The 6,464-nt window shown below is 42.7% G+C and overlaps 1 protein-coding gene across 1 annotated transcript in view; it reads left to right on the top strand.

Moving 5' to 3' along the window:
• Positions 1 to 6,464, top strand: part of SBF2 (SET binding factor 2) — a 636,061-nt gene that overhangs the window by 199 nt on the left and 629,398 nt on the right. The window lies entirely within an intron of this gene.

The raw sequence follows: 6,464 nt of genomic DNA, 5'->3' as shown, positions 1-6,464 counted from the left end.
CGGGGACGCGGCGAGGCCGGGCCGGGCCCGGCCGGTCCGGGCCGCGGCGGAGCGGGCGGGCAACGTTGGCCTTCTCTTCGGGGCTGAGCTTCGCGGTGGGCGTGAGGGATCGGAACGAGGGGAGGGGGAGGGGAAGAGGCCAGAGCCCAGGGCGGACCAACTGGAGCAAGTCTGGGGCCACGACTCTTTCTCTGGAGGTGGCTTGGTACCTGGGGCAGTGCCCTCGTGCCGGCAGGAATGGATCCAGGACCGCAGTACTGGGAGGGCGGGAGCCAACTGTGCTAAGTTCCTCAGGGATAAACTTCTGCCCTGCATCCTGAGTGAGTAACGAGTGACGCTGGGGGCTGTCCTCTCCTAGAGGAAGTGCAGAGAGTTCCGTGCTAGCTCACCCCTGCGTTGTTGAGGGCATAGTAGCCTCCCCAGTGAACTCACGAGACGGGGAAATGATAAAGGACTGTTCCACTTTTAAATATTTCTAGGAAGTGCTCCGTGTTCTTTAAGGACAAATGTGACGATCCTTTTAGAATGAGTCTGAACTCTTATAAGTAAGGACAACCAACTGACCACTGAAGGTGATCACTTTAATGTACTTAATTGTTCTTTGTATTGGTGGAGCAGTGTCACAAAATTTTCTTCGTAAGGACAGCTTGGATAGACCGACATCCACAACTTAGAAAGATTCAGGGTTCATGTACATTTATTTTTGTATTTCTATTCTTTTGTATTTCTCTGTAGCGAAACATAATAACAAATTGCATCAGGGGAGCACTTTTATTTCAGGGTAATCCTAATCTCACGTTTGCAAGGAAGTTTAGCTATTAGCCATACAGTCCTTTCATTTTTCAGAGAAGTTGTTGAGATTGTGTTTTGCTGATAGTTACAGCCATTAGTAGTGCCAGAATACCATTGTTCTATTCTCTCAACTTCCTTTTCTGGGAACCTTTTATATTCTTTCATCTTTCACTATTCAGGACCTGACTGTGGTCAAATGTCAAGGAAGGGGGTTGACTATATTCAAAATATCATCTGGCTCCAAAATTTCATATTATTTTCTAGTAATTTTTCATAGTATGGTGTCTCATTCCTGCTAAGATTAATAGTGTAGAGAACCACACTATTTAGTTTTTAGCTAAAAAGCCAGAGTTGCTTAGTTCTTTTTTTTTCCTTAAATACACTTTATTGAAATATAACTTATGTACACTGAAATACACGAAACTAAAGTGACATGGGTCAATGCATTTTTTTTTTTTTTTTTGCAGTGCTCCCTCCCCTTACCTCTCACCCTTGGTAGCCAACAAAATTTCTTTATATATATAAACCTTTCCATAACTTTTTACAATAACAAACTAATAAAATATTTGTCCTTCTGTGATTGACTTACTTCACTCAGCATAATGTCCTCCAAGTTCATCCATGTTATGCAATGTTTTGCAGATTATACATTATTCTTTAGTGTTGCATAGTATTCCATTGTGTGTATGGACCATAGTTTCGTTACCCATTCTTCTGTTGATGGGCACCTAGGTTGTTTCTATCTTTTTGCTCTATTGTAAGTAGTGCTGCAATGAACATGGGTGTGTATATATCTGTTCTTGTCCTGGCTGTCACTTCTTTAGGATATATACCTAGTAATGGAATTGCTAGGTCAAACAGTATTTCTAATTCCAGCTTTTTAAGGAATTGCCATACTGCATTTTCTAGTACCATCAGCAGTATATGAGAGTCTCAATCTCTCCACAGCTCACCAGCATTTGTTACTTTCTGCCTTGTTGAACTTTGCCATTAGTGTTGGGGTGAGATGGTATCTCATTGTTGTTTTGGTTTGCATATCCGATGGGTAATGATCATAAACATGTCTTCATGTATTTGCTGGGTGCTTGAATATCCTCTTTGGTGGAGTGTCTATTCATATCTTCTGTCCATTTTTTAATTGGATTACTTGCTTAGTTTTTAGTTACATTCCCCCCCCCACGCTTTTTTAAAAAAAAATTAGAAATAATCACAAACTTGCAGAAAAGTTGCAAGTACAGTACAAAGAACGTTTTTTTTTTTTCCCTAAAACATTGGAGAGGAAGTTGCTGCCCTATCACCATAATGCTTTAGTGTGCATTTTCTACAAATGAGGATATTCTCCTACATACAATATAATCATCAAAACAAGGAAATTAACACCGATACAGTACTGTACTCCGTCTAATTCTCAGACCTGTTCAAATTTTATTGATTTTGCAATTAACCTCTACTGGAAGGTCCAGTTCATAATTACACGTTGCCTTTATTCATAATGTCTCTGTCGTCGTCTTCAGTCTGGAACAGTTCCTCTAGATTCTTTTGACTTTCATGACCTTGACACATGTGAAGGTTAAAAAAAAAAAAAAAAAAAAAAAAACCCAAACTCACTGTCAAGTCAAATCCAATTCATAGGACTCCACCTTAGATTTCCGAGGCAGTATCACTACAGAAGTAGATTGCCCGTGCTTCCTTCCGAGGAGTGGCTGGTGGGTTTGAACTGCCAGCCTTCTGATTAGTAGTCCAATGCCTTAGGCATTATGCCACCAAAGCTTCCTGTGAAGGTTACACATGAGTTATTTTGTAGAATGCCCCTCAATTTGGGATCATTTCTTCCTTCATAATAAAGTAGTGGTCATGCATTTGGGCAGGAATGTCAGAGAAGTGATGCTATGTTCTCATTACTCTTTTCAGATGATGTACAATTTCAGTTTGTCCCATTAACATTTAATAGCTGCTGTGAGTCAGTCAGGAGCTCTGGTAGCGCAGTGCCTAAGGCACTTGACTGCTAACCAGAAGGCTGGTGGTTCAAACCCACCAGCCACTCCTTGGAAGGAAGGTTGGGCAATCTACTTCTGTAGTGATGTTGTTGTTGTTGTTATGTGCCGTCGAGTTGGACCCCACTCGCAGCTACCTTTCCTTGGGTTTCTGAGGCAGTTTCACTATGGAAGTAGATTGCCCAACCTTCCTTCCGAGGAGTGGCTGATGAGTTTGAACTGCCGGCCTCCTAGTTAGCAGTCAAGTGCCTTAGGCACTATGCTACCAGAGCTCCCAAGGGGGTCACTGTGAGTCTGGTCCGACTGGAAGGCACATAACAACAACAACAACAACATGAGTCAGTCAACTCCATGGCAGCTAATGACAACTAAGTTGTTTTTGTGAAGAGTACTTTGAAACTATGTAAATACCCTGTTCCTCATCAAACTTTCAGTGTATCTATTTACTTATTTATATCTACATGGGTTCTTGGTCTTCCTGTTTTTACAGTGGATTAGTTTCTGTTAATATTTGTTTTGTTTTGGCCAGTAAGAGTCCATTCAGTTGGCTTCTGTGCCCTTTTGGCATGTCCCTATCATTCTTTGAGCATGTCTTTACATTTTGGTGCGAAAAGATGTTCACAGCTTATCTTATGCTTTCCCTGTCTTGGGCCTACAATCAGCCATTTCTCCAGGCAGCCCTGGATCCTTTTAGTGGAGAACAACATTGAAAAGTTAAGATTTCAGTGCCAGATGTGTGTGTTGCTGTTGGTTTGTTACTGCTACCAAGCTATCTTAATGGACAGCGCTGAGGTATATATGTATGTAAACACACACATACTGCAAAAAGGACATGGAGGTACCATCTTCTGATTGCTAACGTCACAAGAAGGGGATAGAATCACCATCAGCAGCCCAAGGCTTATTCCTATGAGGCCATCATACTACCACCCTCCAGTCTTACCAGCTCTAACACAACAGTCCCGCCCATAGCACTCACTGCTTCTCTGCTGGGTTCCATAATTCATTGCAGTGGCTGCACAGAACTCATAGACAATAATCACAATTATGGGGTTTATTAGGAAAGTAACAGGTTATAATTCAGGTTCAGGAACGCTTCAGGATACAATTCTTCGATCAGGACGGTTCCCCTTCTGTTATGCCCTCAGGGACGCCTCCATGGCCCTTGGCCTTTTGGCCTGGGCTCTGTCCTGTTCAGGGAAGTGTTACATAGCTCTTTAAGCTCTACCAATAGTATACCCACATGCATCTCACTTTGCCAGCAAGCCTCCTGCCCAAAGACACTCAGCTTTCTTGTCTGTGGGCTGGCAAGCGTGCCTCTCTGCCTTATGCCTCTTGGTTCCTCTGTAGTCATCTCAGCCGGGCATCTCTGCCAAGGAGGTCCGGTGCAGGGATCTTGGGTCCAAGGACATGCTTCACTCCAGCTTCGGTTCTTCTCTCTTGATGGCAGGGATATCACCTCTTCTCCATCTATGGGGGATCATTTTAAGCCTAGTGAGATGGCAAAACTGACTGATCCCCACATTAGGATTCCATACACCTTAGTTGCATGCTCCCACCCTCACAAGGATGCCATATACCTTATTTAAATTAGTCACAAGCTATCCAATACTCTTTGTAGGCTACAAGCATCTTACATTTGCATAGTTCCACTCAGTAATCTGGTGGGATTCACAAAGACCATGGCTAGGAGAGCCATAACAAGTAATTCACTATACCACATACTCACACATATACACACATTTATATATATATATGTACTTATTTCTTTGTGTATGTCCATACATTAAGGGGCCCTGGTATACAGTGGTTAAGTGCTTAACTGCTAACTCAAAACGTTGTCAGTTCAAACCACCAGCTGCTCTGTGGGAGAAAGATTAAGATTAGAGCCTTGGAAACCCCATGGGGCAGTTCTGTTCTGTGCTTTAGGGTTGCTATGAGTCAGAATCAACTTGACAGCAGTGGATGAGTTTTGGGATGTATATATTAAAAAACATGAATTCACACTGATACCTCCATTTTTAATCCAACATGCTAGTGTCCCTTTTGTATCTGTAATGCTCCATGGTACAGATAGGAGCTCTGGTGGCATAGTGCCTAAAGGCATTTGAGTGCTAACTACAAGGCTGACAGTTCATACCCACCAGCCACTCCTCAGGAGGAAGATTGGGCAATCTACTTCCGTAGAGATGCAACCTCGGAAACCCACGGAGGGGTCACTGTGAGTGAAATTGACTTGACAGTAGTGAGTACAGTGCAGAATGGTACAAATAACCAAAAAAAAACCCAAAACAAAACAAATTCACTGCTGTGGAGTCGATTCCAACTCATAGCAACCCCCTTTGAGTTTCTGAGGTTGGTAAATCTTTATGGAAGTAGATTGCCCGGTCTTCCTTCCCTAGAGAGCTGGTGAGTTTGAACCACCAGCCTTCTGGTTAGCAGTCAAAGGCCTTAGGCACTACAACACTAGAGCTTCTTATGGTACAAATAGTGATTGCTAAAGGTTGGTGGTTTGAACCTACCCAGTGGCGCAACAGAGGAAAGGCATTTGTAAAGATTATAGTCAGTAAAACCCTATGGAGCAGTTTTACTCTGCAACACATGGGGCTGCCGTGGGTGAAAATTGACTAGACAACAACTTTTTTTTTTCCTTTTTCTTTTTCTATTCTTCTGGTAGTGAGGAATCTGGCTTCCATTATCCTTAATATATTTACCAATCTTTCATCTCTGCTACCACTGCTGCTGCTTCTCCTTGCTGGTGAACAGATTCCTCATCCTACTTCCCCCTCCAACACTTCGCCCTTTTAAAACGCAGGATCTAATAGCCCACACCAGGATGCCCTAATACAGGGATACCCTTCCCACCATGCTCTGGCTCTGACTCTGACTACCTGTGTTGGCCTTCCCACTGTTTGTGGACACATTTCTCACACAGTTACACTCTGACATCCCATACTTGGCTGCTTCCACAGGAAGAGGAAGATGTCCTCACTCCATTTGCACTCTACTGCCCATGCTGGGGTGCTTTGACACCCTCTGCACAGAGCTTGGACTCAAACTCAACACATTTGCCTGATTCCCCACCCAGGGAGACCCTCCTTAGTTCATTTGGAGTTTGGCCTCCTCTCCCCACAACTATATAAGGGAATGAGAAAATTTTTGTTTTTTTGGTGACAAAATTCAGAATAAGTTGTAGAATCTTGATAGTGAGATGGATCACTTTTTTTACTTGGGATAATTTTTTTGAGCTATGCTTATTGAGGTATAATTTGAATATAATAAAATCACCTTTCAAGTGAAGAGTTCAGTGAGTTTTGATAAATGTATACATTAGTGTAGCCACCAGCACAATGAAGATGTATGACGTTTCCTTCCCTCCAAAAAATTTCTTCATGTCCCTTTGTAGTAATTTCTCCTCTAGCCTCTGGCAACCATTCATCTAATTCCTATCCTTACGGTTCTCGCTTTTCTGGAACGCTATGTAAATGAAATTTTACAGTTTTTTTTTTTTCCATTTTGTATAATGCTTTTGGGGTCTTTTTTTTTTCCAACAGCAGTTCACATATACTTTGTCTCATGACACTGACCACAGTTTACCACAATGCAACAGCTCCCTTCCCACTTCCTCCCCATAGTTACCCCTTCCCAGTGTCCATCCCTCCATGTACTCCTGCCCCC

This window comes from Orycteropus afer, unplaced genomic scaffold, assembly GCF_000298275.1.
Source record: "Orycteropus afer afer isolate SDZICR_OR568_19922 unplaced genomic scaffold, OryAfe1.0 scaffold00014, whole genome shotgun sequence".
Lineage (NCBI taxonomy): Eukaryota > Metazoa > Chordata > Mammalia > Tubulidentata > Orycteropodidae > Orycteropus > Orycteropus afer.
The sequence above is the reverse complement of the archived record's forward strand: the minus strand, read 5'-3'. Positions and strand labels throughout refer to the sequence as shown.